At 45.3% G+C, this 16,984-nt stretch overlaps 1 protein-coding gene across 4 annotated transcripts in view; it reads left to right on the top strand.

The window, feature by feature from the left end:
- Positions 1-16,984, top strand: part of PAG1 (phosphoprotein membrane anchor with glycosphingolipid microdomains 1) — a 477,890-nt gene that overhangs the window by 208,620 nt on the left and 252,286 nt on the right. Inside the window, exon 1 of one of the 4 annotated variants that reach the window (XM_063923990.1) lies at positions 13,090-13,188. The exons of the other annotated variants lie outside the window; for them this stretch is intronic. The gene's annotated coding sequence lies outside the window, so the exon portion shown is untranslated. Of the gene's footprint in view, positions 1-13,089; positions 13,189-16,984 lie in introns of those variants that run through there. 4 annotated transcript variants of the gene reach the window in all.

Below are 16,984 nucleotides of genomic sequence, written 5' to 3'. Positions count from 1 at the left end.
TACTGCAAGTACCACTAAAAAGGGTATTATGTGGGGTGTGAAAAAACTACCTGTAGTTTTTCCTGAATCAGACGAGTTAAAAACTGATAATTTCTAAAAAGTTATTGGCATTATACCCTTTCCAGCCAGAGGTTAGGGCGCGTTGGGAAACACCCCCTAGAGTGGATAAAGCGCTCACACGCTTATCAAAATCCTAAAAAGTATATACACACATACTGGTGTTATACTGCGACCAGCAATCGCCTCAGCCTGGATGTGCAGCGCTGGGGTGGCTTGGTCGGATTCCCTGACTGAAAATATTGATACCCTGGATAGGGACAGTATATTGTTGACTATAGAGCATTTAAAAGATGCATTTCTATATATGCGAGATGCACAGAGGGATATTTCCACTCTGGCATCAAGAGTGAGTGCGCTGTCCATTTCTGCCAGAAGAGGATTATGGACGCGACAGTGGTCAGGTGATGCGGACTCTAAACGGCATATGGAAATATTGCCTTATAAAGGGGAGGAGTTATTTGGGGTCGGTCTATCGGACCTGGTGGCCACGGCAACTGCTGGGAAATCCAAATTTTTACCCCAGGTCGCCTCTCAACATAAAAAGCCGTCTTATCCGGCTCAGTCCTTTCGTCCCCATAAGGGCAAGCGGGCAAAAGGTTCCTCTTTTCTGCCCCGGGGCAGAGGAAGGGGAAAAAGACTGCAACAGACAGCCAATTCCCAGGAACAAAAGCCCTCCCCCGCTTCTGCCAAGTCCTCAGCATGACGCTGGGGCCTTACAAGCTGACTCAGGCACGGTGGGGGCCCGTCTCAAGAATTTCAGCGCGCAGTGGGCTCACTCGCAAGTGGACCCCTAGATCCTTCAAGTAGTATCTCAGGGGTACAAATTGGAGTTCGAGACGTCTCCCCCTCGCCGGTTCCTGAAGTCTGCTTTACCAACGTCTCCCTCCGACAGGGAGGCAGTATTGGAGGCAGTTCACAAGCTGTATTCCCAGCAGGTGATAATCAAGGTACCCCTCCTGCAACAAGGGAAGGGGTATTATTCAACGCTGTTTGTGGTACCGAAGCCGGACGGCTCGGTAAGACCTATTTTAAATCTGAAATCCTTGAACACTTACATACAAAGGTTCAAGTTCAAGATGGAGTCACTCAGAGCAGTGATCGCGAACCTGGAAGAGGGGGACTTTATGGTGTCTCTGGACATCAAAGATGCCTACCTCCATGTCCCCATTTACCCTTCTCATCAAGGGTACCTCAGGTTTGTGGTACAAAACTGTCACTATCAGTTTCAGACGCTGCCGTTTGGATTATCCACGGCACCCCAGGTCTTTACCAAGGTAATGGCCGAAATGATGATTCTTCTTCGAAGAAAAGGCGTTTTAATTATCCCTTACTTGGACGATCTCCTGATAAGGGCAAGATCCAGAGAACAGTTAGTAGTCGGAGTAGCACTATCTCAGGTAGTGCTACGGCAGCACGGCTGGATTCTAAATATCCCAAAATCGCAGCTGATTCCGACGACACGTCTTCTGTTCCTAGCGATGATTCTGGACACAGTCCAGAAAAAGGTGTTCCTGCCGGAGGAAAAAGCCAGGGAGTTATCCGACCTAGTCAGAAACCTCCTGAAACCAGGGCAAGTCTCAGTGCATCAATGCACAAGAGTCCTGGGAAAGATGGTAGCTTCCTACGAAGCGATTCCATTCGGCAGATTCCACGCAAGAACGTTCCAGTGGGATCTGCTGGACAAATGGTCCGGATCGCATCTTCAGATGCATCAGCGGATAACCCTGTCCCCAAGGACAAGGGTGTCTCTTCTGTGGTGGTTGCTGAGTGCTCATCTTCTAGAGGGCCGCAGATTCAGCATTCAGGACTGGGTCCTGGTGACCACGGATGCCAGCCTGAGAGGCTGGGGAGCAGTCACACAAGGAAGAAATTTCCAGGGCTTGTGGTCAAGCCTGGAGACATCACTTCACATAAATATCCTGGAGCTAAGGGCCATCTACAATGCTCTAAGCCTAGCACGACCTCTGCTTCAAGGTCAGCCGGTGCTGATTCAGTCAGACAACATCACGGCAGTCGCCCACGTAAACAGACAGGGCGGCACAAGAAGCAGGAGGGCAATGGCAGAAGTTGCAAGGATTCTTCGCTGGGCGGAAAATCATGTGATAGCACTGTCAGCAGTGTTCATTCCGGGAGTGGACAACTGGGAAGCAGACTTCCTCAGCAGGCACGACCTCCACCCGGGAGAGTGGGGACTTCACCCAGAAGTCTTCCACATGATTGTGAACCGTTGGGAAAAACCAAAGGTGGACATGATGGCGTCCCGCCTCAACAAAAAACTAGACAGGTATTGCGCCAGGTCACGGGACCCTCAGGCAATAGCTGTGGACGCTCTGGTAACACCATGGGTGTACCAGTCAGTGTATGTGTTCCCTCCTCTGCCTCTCATACCCAAGGTACTGAGAATCATAAGAAGGAGAGGAGTAAGGACTATACTCGTGGCTCCGGATTGGCCAAGACGGACTTGGTACCCGGAACTTCAAGAGATGCTCACGGAGGACCCGTGGCCTCTACCTCTACGAAGGGACCTGCTCCAGCAGGGACCCTGTCTGTTTCAAGACTTACCGCGGCTGCGTTTGACGGCATGGCGGTTGAACGCCGGATCCTGAAGGAAAAAGGCATTCCGGATGAAGTCATCCCTACCCTGATCAAAGCCAGGAAGGATGTAACCATGCAGCATTATCACCGTATTTGGCGTAAATATGTTGCGTGGTGCGAGGCCAGGAAGGCCCCTACAGAGGAATTTCAACTGGGTCGGTTCCTGCATTTCCTGCAAACAGGACTGTCTATGGGCCTAAAATTAGGGTCCATTAAGGTTCAAATTTCGGCCCTGTCGATCTTCTTCCAAAAAGAACTGGCTTCAGTTCCTGAAGTTCAGACGTTTGTCAAAGGGGTGCTGCATATACAGCCTCCTTTTGTGCCTCCAGTGGCACCTTGGGATCTCAATGTGGTTTTGGGGTTCCTAAAATCACAGTGGTTTGAACCACTCACCACTGTGGACTTAAAATATCTCACATGGAAAGTGGTTATGCTGTTGGCCCTGGCGTCAGCCAGGCGCGTGTCAGAATTGGCGGCTTTATCCTATAAAAGCCCTTACCTAATTTTTCATACGGATAGGGCAGAATTGAGGACTCGTCCTCAATTTCTCCCTAAGGTGGTTTCAGCGTTTCACCTGAACCAGCCTATTGTGGTACCTGCGGCTACTAGGGACTTGGAGGACTCCAAGTTGCTGGACGTAGTCAGGGCCCTGAAAATATATGTTTCCAGGACGGCTGGAGTCAGAAAATCTGACTCGCTGTTTATCCTGTATGCACCGAACAAGCTGGGTGCTCCTGCTTCTAAGCAGACTATTGCTCGTTGGATTTGTAGTACAATTCAGCTTGCTCATTCTGTGGCAGGCCTGCCACAGCCTAAATCTGTAAAAGCCCATTCCACAAGGAAAGTGGGCTCATCTTGGGCGGCTGCCCGAGGGGTCTCTGCTTTACAACTTTGCCGAGCAGCTACTTGGTCAGGGGCAAACACGTTTGCTAAATTCTACAAATTTGATACCCTGGCTGAGGAGGACCTGGAGTTCTCTCATTCGGTGCTGCAGAGTCATCCGCACTCTCCCGCCCGTTTGGGAGCTTTGGTATAATCCCCATGGTCCTTACTGAGTTCCCAGCATCCACTAGGACGTCAGAGAAAATAAGAATTTACTTACCGATAATTCTATTTCTCGTAGTCCGTAGTGGATGCTGGGCGCCCATCCCAAGTGCGGATTGTCTGCAATACTTGTACATAGTTATTGTTAACTAAATCGGGTTATTGTTGTAGTGAGCCATCTTTTCTAGAGGCTCCTCTGTTATCATACTGTTAACTGGGTTCAGATCACAAGTTATACGGTGTGATTGGTGTGGCTGGTATGAGTCTTACCCGGGATTCAAAATTCTTCCTTATTGTGTACGCTCGTCCGGGCACAGTATCCTAACTGAGGCTTGGAGGAGGGTCATGGGGGGAGGAGCCAGTGCACACCAGGTAGTACTAAAGCTTTCTATTTGTGCCCAGTCTCCTGCGGAGCCGCTATTCCCCATGGTCCTTACGGAGTTCCCAGCATCCACTACGGACTACGAGAAATAGAATTATCGGTAAGTAAATTCTTATTTATTCTGTACTGGGACGCTCTCCTGATTACGGTGACGTCAAGAGAAACCAAGTGGTGCAAAACGTTGCATTCTCCCTGACAGTTCTTCAACAACGTGGTTGGCTCCTGAACTTGCCAGACTCACTGTTGATCCCAACGACGCGGTTGTCGGCGTTGGGAATAATGTTAGATACAGAACGGATGAGAGTTTGTTTCTTCCAACAAAAAAAAAAAGCTCTGAGGATCCAGAGTCTGGTCAGACCTGCAACAGTGTAAATCCATCAATACATTCCGTTGATGAAAAAGATGGTTGCGGCCTACGAGGCCATTCAGTGAGCAGGTTAAATGCCAGGGTGTTTTTAGCGGGACCTGTGGGAAAAGTGGTCCGGTTCCCACCTGGAATAATCCTGTTTTTTCAAGACCAGAATTTCACTCCTGTGGTAGCGGCGCAGTTCTCATAAGCGCAGGTTCGGTTTCCAGGACTGGATCCTAGGGACCACGGATGCATGCCTTCGAGGCGGGGGAGTTGTCACACAGGAGGAAAACGTCCAAGGAAGAGGGTCAAGTTAGGTTACTTGTCACCACATTAACGGTCTAGAGGTAAGGGCCGTTTATAACCCGTTTTCTACAAACAAGAACCGAAGCAGCAATGGCGGACGCCAGAAAGATTTTCCGCTGGGCGACGAAATCATATACGCGCTCTGTCAGCGATGTTCGTTCCAGGAGTGGACAACTGGGAAGCAGACTTCCTCGGCAGACACGTTCTCCAACCAGGAGAGTGGTGTCTTCATCCAGAGGTTTTCACAGAAGTGACAGGTCGTTGAGGAATTCCTAAAATAGACAAGATGGCGTCTCGCCTCCACAAGAAGCTTCAGAGATATTGTACAGGTCAAGGGACCCTCAAGCAATAGCGGTGGACGCCCTAGTGATTACGTGGGTGTTTCAGTCGGTCTATGCGTCCCCTCTGCTTCCATTTTTTCCCCCAAAAATGCTAAAGATCATAAGAAGAACAAAGGTTCAGGTGATCCTCATTGTCCAGACTGGCCTAAGAGGACCTGGTATCCGGATCTTCAGGTGAACACCGGATCTTAGCCGAAAGGATATTTCCAGTGAAGTCATTCCTACTCTTCTTCAGGCCAGAAAAGGAGTAACGTAAAAACATTCCCACCGTATTTGGAGAAAGTATATGTCTTGGTGCGAAATCAAGAAGGCTTCTACGGAAGATTTCCAGTGGGCTACTTTTCTCCATTTTTCACAAGATGGTGTTGATGTGGATCTTAAGTTGGGCTCGATTAAGGTTCAGATTTTAGCCTTATCGTTTCCCCCCCAAAAATAAAATAAATAAATTGGCCTCCTTTACAAAAGTTCGAACTTTCGTAAAAGAGGTGTTACACATCCAACCTCCCTTTGTGCCCCCCTGGAGCTCCATGGGGTCTTAACGTGGTGTTGCAGTTCCAGCAATCTCATTGGTTTGAACCTTTTACGTAAGGTAGAGTTGTAATTCGTCACTTGGAAAGTGGTCAGGCTGTTGGCCTTGGCATCCGCAAGGCGGGTGTCTGAATCAGCGGCCTTGTCCCGCAAGTGCCCCTATTTAATCTTCCATGCAGATAGAGCGGAGTTAAGAACTCGTCAGTAATTTTCTGACAACAGTGGTTTCATCGTTAAACATGAACCAACCTATTGTGGTGCCAGTGGAATAGAAGTCTCTCAATGTGGTCAGAGCTTTGGAAATTTATGTCGCCAGAACGGCTCAGATTAGAACAACGGAGGTTCTGTTTGTCCTGTATGCTCCCAACGAGGTTGGGGCTCCTGCTTCCAAGCAGACTATTGCACGCTGGATCTGTCATACGATTCAACAGGCTCATTCTACGGCTGGATTGTCGTTACCGAAATCGGTGAAGACCCATTCTTCCAGAAAGGTGGGCGCATCCTGGGCGGCTGCCCGAGGGGTCTCGGCATTACGGCTTTGCCAATCAGCTGCTTGGTAGGGTTCAAACACCTTTGCGAAGTTTTACAAGTTTGATACCCTGGCTGATGAGGACCTCTTGCTGGGTCAATCGGTGCTGCAGAGTCATCCGCACTCTCCCGCCCGTTCTAGAGCTTTGGTATAAACCCCATGGTTCTTGAAGCGTCCCCAGCATCCTCTAGGACGTGTGAGAAAATAGGATTTTAATACCTACCGGTAAATCCTTTTCTCTTAGTCCGTAGAGGATGCTGGGCGCCCGTCCCAGTGCATACTGTATCTGCAGTTATTGGGTATGGTTACACACATGGTGTGTTGCGTTTAAGTCAGCCAGTTGCTGATGTTATTCATGCCGTTGGATGCGTTTTGCTGTTATTGGTTGTATTTACACACAGGTTGTGTTACGTTTTCTGTCAGAGTATTGCTGCATATTCTTCATGCCGTCGGCTGGTGTTCTATTGAATGCCACGTTCTGCGGCATACTGGAGGTGTGAGCTGGTAAGATGCTCACCGTGGTTTAACAATAAATTATTTCCTCGAAATGTCCGTCTCCCTGGGCACAGTTACTTAAACTGGAGTCTGGAGGAGGGGCATAGAGGGAGGAGCCAGTTCACACCCATTCAAAGTCTTAAAGTGCCCATGTCTCCTGCGGATCCCGTCTATACCCCATGGTTCTTGAAGCGTCCCCAGCATCCTTTACGGACTACGAGAAAAGGATTTACCGGTAGGTATTAAAATCCTATTTTCTGGAATTCTTTTCAGCAGACCCTATTGGTGTCCTATTGTACATACAACTCACAATTCTCTACCTTTAATTCTAAAGGTTTTTTGTTTACTTTTTATTCACAACATTCTTCTTTGCGGATTGCCCTTATTGTTGCTAACTGTAGCTCGGAAAATCGCCACTGGGGCTCCCCTGGGTGCGGAACAGATAGAGGAGGTAATTCAGACCTGATCACTAGGGTTCGTTTTTTGCATCCCTGCGATCTGGTAGTTGCCCCCTACAGGGGGAGGGGAAAAATCGCTGTATATGTGTGCGTTCGGAAGTGTTGGAGAGCTGCACAAACGAATTGTGTGCAGTCTCTGCGCAGCCCAGGACTTACTCTTCCAGTGCAATGATCAGGGCCGGAGCGGACGTCAGAAACACTCCATCCAATCACCTGGTCCCTCCTGCGTGTTTTCGGACACTCCTCAAAAACGGTCAGTTGCCACCCACAAACACCCTCTTCCTGTCAATCTCCTTGCGTTTGCCGGTGTAATGGGATTTTTAGCACCATCCTGTCGCTCTACGTCGCTGCGGACTGTTACGCTGGCGCAGGTCAGACCTGATCGCGTGATGTGCGAAAACGCACAGCAGTGATCAGGTCTGAATCTGCCCCAGAGTTGGGTGCTGGCCAACAGATAGAGTTGGGTGTGGGTCCAGTATTCACAGTGCTTTACTTTTTCCACATTTTGTTATGTTGCAGCCTTATTCCGAATGGAATAAATTCATTTTTTCCCTCAAAATTCTACACACAATATCCCATAATGACAATGTGAAAAAAGTTTTATTTGAGATTTTTGTACATTTATTAACACTCAAAAACAAAAAAAACCACATGTACATAAGTATTCACAGCCTTTGCCATGAAGCTCAAAATTGAGCTCGGGTGCATCCTGTTTCCATTGATAATCCGTGAGATGTTACTATAGCTTAATTGGAGTCCACCAGTGGTAATTTCAGTTGATTGGACATGATTTGGAAAGGCACACACCTGTTTATATAAGGTCCCACACTTGAAAGTGCATGTCAGAGCCCAAACCAAGCATGAAGTCAAAGAAATTGTCTGTAGACCTCTGAAACAGGATTGTCTCGAGGCACAAATCTGGGGAAGAGTACAGAAAAATATCTGCTGCTTTGAATGTCTCAATGAGCACAGTGGCCTCCATCATCCATAAATGGAATAAGGTCGGAACCACCAGGACTCTTCTTAGAGCTGGTCGGCCGTCTAAACTGAGCGATCAGGGGAGAAGGGCCCTAGTCAGGAAGGTGATCAAGAACCCGATGGTCACTCTATCAGAGCAACTGCATTTCTCTGTGGAGAGAGGAGAACCTTCCAGAAGGACAACAATCTCTGCAGCAATCCACCAATCAGGCTTGTATGGTAGAGTGGCCAGACGGAAGCCACTCCTTCGTAAAAACCACATGGCAGCCCACCTGGAGGACTCTCAGACCATGAGAAACAAAATTCTCTGGTCTTATGAGACAAAGATTGAACTCTTTGGTGTGAATGTTAGGCATCATGTTTGGAGGAAACCAGACACCACTCATCACCAGGCCAATACCATCCCTACAGTGAAGCATGGTGGTAGCAGCATCATGCTGTGGGGATGTTTTTCAGTGGCAGGAACTGGGAAACTAGTCAGGATAGAGCGAAAGATGAATGCAGCAATGTACAGAGACATCCTGGACGAAAACCTGCTCCAGAGCGCTATTGACCGCAGACAGGGGGCGACGGTTCATCTTTCAGCAGGACAATGGGCCTAAGCACACAGACAAGATCTCAAAGGAGTGGCTTCAGGACAACTCTGTGAAGTCCTTGAGTGGCCCAGCCAAAGCCCAGACTTGAATCCGATTGAACATCCCTGGAGAGATATGAAAATGTATTTTAGTCCACTTTTGCTGCTTTTAAATGGTTATTGTCACTATAATGTTGTTTTGCACTGTATTATTGTGGGGCTCTTTCCTCACATCGTATTTGTGTTTTCACGTTTTTTTGTTTGTGTTTATGGTTACCATGGTGACATGTAATGCATGCGGCTTGTCTCCCTTAGACCTCCCGGCGCAGGCTCACGTGGTCTCACTGCTTCCGGTGACGTCAGGGTCCTGAACCCGGAAGGAGATGGTGGCGTCCGTGGACTGCGGCCGGCGGCGGGCGGGGAAACGGGCGGCATGTAAGTATAAATGTTTGTTCTTTTGTTATGCACATGTTATCCTGATGACGGGGTGAGACCCCCCGAAACGTCGTTCTTGACTAAAGATATTATTGCACTTTAAAAACGCTGGGAGTGCCGCATCTTCTTTCTTGTATACATTGGGGATTGATTATCTCATGGAGGGCACCCCAGTAAGTTATATGTGGGTGACGCTGTCCCTTTGAGTGCCGGGTTGTATCGGTATTTATGGCTACAGGTGGCCCGTGTTCGGAACCTGATTAGCTACCAAGGCACCATCAATCAGCAGCATTTATACTTTCCAGGACCTGCAGCACTGTACTTTCACTCAGCACTTTAAACCAGCACTGGTCTCTTTATACAGCACTTGCACTTTTTTTACTGCACAGTACATTGAAGCACTTTGTGGACAGCATGATTGGGTCTGACAAAACAGCAACGGAACTCATCAACCAGATGCTTGTTTGTGATACTACGGACACTTTCAGCTCTCAGATGCTGAAGCGAATGACATTTTACGGACAGAACCCCAGTTTGATTTGCGTGCAAGTGGCTCAAATGAAGATCTGTACAGAGAGTGGTTTAAGTTGAAAAAACGTGAAATGGACTTTAGGTACCATGATCTGACCCTCTCTGAATATTACAGAAATAAACAGATTCCAAGGGGTTTTAGATTACATAACATCCCGACGATTGGACGCTACAGCATTCCGTTTTGTTCCAAGTGGATTGCGATCCTGAACAAGTGTTCGATGGATCTCATCCTCCTTGTCATCGAGGAATCCACTAAGGAACTGAACACTGTCAAGGAGAAAATCACAAGCTTCGAACAAGAGCATCTCACTTCATTACGCCAGGATGACAAGACGAACTGGATCAATCAGCTACAACAACAGCTGGACACATATCAGAAGGACCTGCTTAAATTTAAAAAAGAAAAGCTGATTAAAGTTCAACAAGACTATGCGGAACACAGAGTCTATAATTGGCTGAACACCACCAACAGACCACCAAGAGGCACGATGCACTTTACCAAAGTCAGAGGTCAAAGAGCTGTCACCTATTCTAGCACCTCAGCCAGCGATAGTGACCAAGCACAAGCACCTAAAAATGTCCCTTTAGGTGTGGATACCCGAGCCTACAAGGCCGGGTCAAGAACAAATGCACGAGAAGGGGGAGGCAGGCGGAGAGGCAGAGGTGCAAGCAAGCCACCGAGGGGTCAAAGGACCTAATTTTTAATTTATCCAGCCACCCTCTGACTGAAGCTGAGACACAGGTGTTGGCAAAAGGTCTCAGTTTTGTTCCCACACATTTTCATCAAGACTTCCAGTGGAAGGTGGACAATTTTAGGTTTCACAGAAAGCTTAAAATTAGAGAATTTTTCGACAAAAGTAAAAACAGGAATAAAGAACACCACGGAATGACTGATGAGAGTTGTGAAGATGTTATGGATGGTACGCAGGTTGGCAAGAAATTTAAACCTGCTTCAACGTTTGACCCACAGTCATTAAATCCTTCAGTCCGGACATTCCACAGATTATTGGACACATGTAGTCAGGAACCCCCTGCGAATGCCCCATATATCCATCATAATCTTTCAAGGGATGAGAGGTCTGCCTTGAATGATTTAAGTAAACGTCAAGACATTATCATAAGAGGAGCCGATAAGGGGGGAGCCATAGTGGTCATGGACCTGAGCTTTTACAAGCAGGAATGTCTCAGACTGTTGGATGATGCTAACACGTACTGCAAATTGGCTGCAGATCCTACTGAGAGATTCAAGAAAGAGTTGTTGTGTTTAGTGCAGGATGGATTTCAGGATGGTGTGATAGATTCTGACACTAAGGCCTTTTTGTGTAAAGCATTTCCAGTTGTTCCGATCTTCTATATTATCCCCAAGCTACATAAGGATCCACAGCGCCCTCCTGGTAGACCGATTATATCAGCCAGGTGGTCGCTGTGTGAACCTGTAGCTAGTTTTTTGGATTTTTTTTCTGCAACCAGTAATCCAGGGCACTAGAACGCACCTTAAAGATACCTCGTCACTATTAAGAGAGTTTGAGGAAATTGGTCAATTACCCCCAGATATGGTAATGGCAAGTATCGATGTCACAAGTTTATATACTTGTATACCTCACGATCTGGGTTTGGCGGCTGTATATCAATTGATCTGTGATAACCCATTATATATGGGACCAGAAGTAGGCTTCTTTATGAAGCTACTGGAATTTACATTAAGACACAATTTCTTCCTGTACGATGGTAGTTTCTTTCTTCAACAAGCAGGGTGTGCGATGGGGAGCCGGGGAGCCCCCTCGTATGCAAATTCATTTATGCATGTGGTGGAAGACAATTTGTTTTTTTCAGTGTCTAACATTCAAGGCTATGTATTTAAATATTTTAGATACATAGATGATATCCTGTTGTTTTGGACAGGTAGCATTGAGATGTTACAGGAAATCATATCAGTACATAATGGGTCTCCCTGTCCAGCCAAGCTCACAGCTAATATCAGCACTGAGAGGGTGCAGTTTCTTGATGTTGATATTAGTATCATTGAGGGGCATCTACGGACTAGTCTGTATGTAAAGCCCACTGACCGTAACACCCTTTTAAAACACAATAGTTTTCACCCTCATGCGACTATTGAAAGTTTGCCTTTTTCCCAATTCATTAGAGCCTGCCGGATATCCAGTGATGCTAAGGACAGAGAGGTTCAAATTAACAAAATGACCACCAAATTCCTTGAGCGAGGATACCCACAGAAGTTACTCACGCAGGCGAAACATAGGGCTCTGTCACTTGATCGACACACATTATTGAAGGAAAAAGAGCCAAGAATAGCAGTTACACGGGTCCATGGGTTAACCGATACACTAGCAAAAGTAAACATACGTGTAAAAGGGCCAAACAGCTCTGGCCCATCATCAGCTCAGAGCCTGAATTACCATCTCTGCACAATTCACGTCTTTTGCCCAGCTTCACTAGGGGCCCTAACATCAAAGATCGGGTAGTCCGTACAGATATCACTGGGATGGGGCCACCTAAACAGCACTTTCTTTCTAGAAGGGGTGGTTGTTTTAAATGTACGGGGTGCACGACCTGTAGTGCGTTGATTACAGGCAATAGGTTCAACCATCCATTTTCTGGGAAGGTGTTTTTTATCAAACCAGCTTTGTCTTGCACCTCAAGGTTTGTGGTTTATCTCCTGTCTTGCCCCTGTGACTTACATTACGTGGGCAAGACAGAAAGACAATTCAAAGAAAGGATTGCCCAACATAGGACTGCCATTAGGGCAGCATTGGTGTCTGGTACCAGTGACCAGGCTGTTGCCAGGCATTTTGCACAGGCCAGACACAGTTTAGCGGCATTGAGATACAGAATGATAGCACAGGTGCCCAAGTCGTTGCGAGGTGGTGACCGGGGGAAGAAACTGCTGCAACTAGAGGCGTGGTGGATTTTTACCCTTGACACCGTGAACCCCAGGGGGCTGAATGAGTCTTTAAGCCTGTCTGCGTTTATTTAAATTTTCAAATTTTTAGCCATGTTCAGATGCCGTACTGTAGTCCATTAATGTCCAAATGCATATTAGTAGTAGTGTTATAGTCCAGTTTGTTATACATTCAACTCACTGACTCTACGTCTGTTATGGTATTAGATTAATAGATTTATGTGACACTGTATAGTGTAGTCAGTTCACCATTGGTGGAGTAGTGAGATAATATAATCAGATCAGCAGTGCAGGCTAGGTGAAGTGAGGGTTGCCATGTTCCAGATTTGTTGCCATTAAGTATAGTTATTTTCAGTATTGATTTCTATATATGTATTTTAGTCCACTTTTGCTGCTTTTAAATGGTTATTGTCACTATAATGTTGTTTTGCACTATATTATTGTGGGGCTCTTTCCTCACATCGTATTTGTGTTTTCACGTTTTTTTGTTTGTGTTTATGGTTACCCTGGTGACATGTAATGCATGCGGCTTGTCTCCCTTAGACCTCCTGGCGCAGGCTCACGTGGTCTCACTGCTTCCGGTGACGTCAGGGTCCTGAACCCGGAAGGAGATGGTGGCGTCCGTGGACTGCGGCCGGCGGCGGGCGGGGAAACGGGCGGCATGTAAGTATAAATGTTTGTTCTTTTGTTATGCACATGTTATCCTGATGATGGGGTGTGACCCCCCGAAACGTCGTTCTTGACTAAAGATATTATTGCACTTTAAAAACGCTGGGAGTGCCGCCTCTTCTTTCTTGTATACATTGGGGATTGATTATCTCATGGAGGGCACCCCAGTAAGTTATATGTGGGTGACGCTGTCCCTTTCAGTGCCGGGTTGTATCGGTGTATATATATATATATATATATATATATATATATATATATATATATATATATATTGGAAATAGAACCAGCACCTCCAACTTAATACAAACGTATTTTATGCATTCAAATATTCAATTCCAATAAAGTGCAAAAATAGTGCAAAAAATTCACAATAAGCAGAGGATAATGAAGCTATACTCATCATTAATGCCAGGATGGTCACAATCAATCCTCATACTTAAATAGCCCTGAATCCGACAGCTGTTTCGGCGCTTTCATTGCGCCTTTGTCAAGGACTAACATAATGGGCATACACCAACCATATATATACCTGCACTGATTACCTCATGCATCTCACCTGTAACATGCTCGCTCCGTCAGACACGGCATCCAGGACCGGAAGTGGGGAATGTAAACAAACAACTTTTCACTAGAAATCGTGACCAAAAATAAAATTTCCTAAATACCAGCCAAATGATGTTCCTGCAACAGGAACCACCGTGGCTATAGCTGGCGTTGATCTCCCCAGAGACGCACACATAGCACCTCAGTTACGGTACCTGGCTCTCCCGCAGTCACTCCCGTGACCGGAAGTGACGCAACGGGACGGTCGTCATAGCAATCTGTATATAAAACAACGTGGCAGATCACATGGTCACGCTTCCGTACCCGGAAGTCACGCAACAGGCCGGTTGCCCTGGCAACCCACAAACAAAAGCCAGTGCTATTAACAGAAGGGACGCATGTTAATTTACAAAAATGACTATTATCCATACTGGATACCTCATTAGCAATAGATGCACAGTAAACCAGGCAAATATATAGATGGCAGATGACATACAACTATAATAAAAAAAATAAAAACAATAACCGTGGACATGGATAAATAAAAAACCAACACCAAAGATGTATTAACTACAAGAATAAGAGACAGGGAACCAGTCCCTATAAAAAACAGCTTAAACACAGTTCCTTATTTAATCCAGCCGGTGCAACCGTGTTAAGGCAATTTATCCAATAACACTCTTTTTGTAATAGCAGCTTATTCCGATCACCGCCACGTCTAAGAGGAGGAATGCAGTCTATGGGCATACATTGGAAGTCTCTCATAGAGTGTTCGCAGAGTGCATAGTGTCTTGCCAACTGGAGGAGTACTCTTATCAACTTTCACAAGAGCCTTTTTAATAGAAGATTGATGCAAAGCTATCCTCTCCCTCAATGTCCTGATTGTTTTGCCAACATAAAAGAGTGAGCATGGACATTTTATCAAATATATGACATAACGGCTGTCACAGGTCAAATGATGGCGTATATTATGTCTGATCTTTGTCTTGGGGTCATTGAAAAATTCCCCTAAGAGGAGGTACTGGCAATTGACACACCCATGGCATCTGTATACTCCATGTTTTGGTTGCAACCAACTTTTTGTACGAATAGGGCCTATGTCAGATTTGGCCACTATGTCCTTGACATTGTTGCTTCTCTTATAACAGAATAATGTTTTTTCTTTGCATAAATGTCCAATGGTGTCATCCGCCTGCACTATATGCCAATGGCGTAATACCATATTCCGTATATGTTGTGAAGCCACAGAGTATGTAGAAGCAAAAATCATTCTATTGTCTTTAGTACTCTTTCTTTGCACAGAGTAATTCCTCACGTTTATGTTGTAAACAACTCAAAATTGCTTCATCAATTTCGCATCTCTTGTAGCCTCTGCAAACAAATCTATTGCCCATCTCTTCCAATGATTCTCGTAGCTCAGCTGGATCAGACGTTATTCGAGCAACCCTCAATAATTGCGACAATGGCAAGCCTCTTTTAAGTGGTGCGGGATGGAAACTATCTGCTAATAAGAGTGTTTTTATCCGTTTCTTTTCTGTATAGTCTAGTAGATAAACGGTCGCCATCATTCAGAACGCATACATCAAGATAATTGATTATAGTTTCACTATAAGCAAGTGTAAATCTGATGTTGGTGTCAAGAGAATTGAGAGCATCAATGAACATAGTCAGGAGTTAGATACCTCCAGTCCACACCATAAAGAGGTCGTCAATATACCGAACGTAAAAATGAATAAATTCAGAAAAAACAGGATGGGCCATAATATGCTGATTTTCATACATATGCATACATAAATTAGCATATGCAGGGGCCATATTTGACCCCATCGCGGTCCCTCTTAACTGCAAAAAAAAAACAACAAATTTTCAAAAAGAAAATAATTTTTCTTTAATACAATTTCCATAAGAAGTAACAAAAACTCGACGTTCGGACCCTTATAGTGTGGACTGTTGGAAATCAAACTCCTGACTGACTCTGTACCATCAACATGATTAATATTTGTGTAGAGGCTAGTGATATCCAATGTCACCAGCAAACTTGAATCAGGTAAACTACCTAATGCCTCAATCTTTTTAAAAAAATCTGTAGTATCACGTAAATAGAATTTTGTATTCTGTACAACAGGCTGTAACCAGAAATCAATAAACTGAGACAGTGGTTGACACAAGGACCCACAGGAGGAGATTATCGGCCTACCTGGAGGCTTAATCAGTGTTTTGTGCACCTTTGGTAACACATAAATAATAGGTGTTCTAGGGTGTGTCTGCGTGAGAAACTGGGCAGTGGGTTCATTAATCCAGTTATTTTTAAGGCCCATGTCAATCACAGCATCAATTTCTCTCTTATACTTAACGGTTGGATCGTAGGTAAGTATTTTATAACTTTCAACATCTGATAACTGTCTAGAGATCTCTTGCATATAATCTTGTTTATTGAGTAAAACAATTCCTCCCCCTTTATCTGAGGGATTTATGACAATTTCAGAATTGTTCCTCAAAGTAGTGAGAGCAGCATTCTCCTCTCTACTCAAATTATGATAAGAGATTTTCTGATTGCCAATAAAGGACATAGTGTCCCTTTTGACAAGTTTAATGAATGTTTCTATGGATGCATTTTGACCTGATGGTTCAAATGTACTTTTAGGTTTAAATTTACTATATGTGACCCCCTCAGTCAAAGTTGATGTTTGATTCTGTTTAGCAAAGAAATCTTTAAGCTTGAGGGAACGGTGAAAACGATACAATTCAACCTCAAAATTAAAGGGTTGTTGTTTGAATGTTTTTACAAAAGAAAGGCCTTAAGACAGGACCGACATTTCTGGGGGAGTAGGTGAATAATCTGATAAATTAAATATCACTATTTCCGCTTGTTTTTTATTGTCTTTTTTACATCTGTTCCTGCGTTTGACCCCACCCCTTCTGCCTGATCTTTTCTTTGTGTATTTTTGAGTTTGCTCCTGGTTACAGAACCTCTCTGAAAATGTGTCTGTGTCTGTGAATGATCAGAGTCACTGGCTGAGGTATGAGTCTCTATGTTAGAAAATGCATAATTTGTACGATTTCTCCTGTATCTATTACCTCCTCTTCAACCAATTTTATATTCACCTCCCTGCAACCAGTTGTAAACTCGTAAGTCCTTGTAATCTTCTTTAACCCGCTCGTACTTATTCTTCTTAAAGGCAAGTAATTCAGTATGAAATTGGTTCACATTGCTCTCAATTCTAGCCAGCCAATCAACAGAATCATC

This window comes from Pseudophryne corroboree, chromosome 5, assembly GCF_028390025.1.
Source record: "Pseudophryne corroboree isolate aPseCor3 chromosome 5, aPseCor3.hap2, whole genome shotgun sequence".
Lineage (NCBI taxonomy): Eukaryota > Metazoa > Chordata > Amphibia > Anura > Myobatrachidae > Pseudophryne > Pseudophryne corroboree.
Note: the sequence above shows the minus strand (reverse complement) of the source record. Positions and strands in the feature narration are given on the sequence as shown.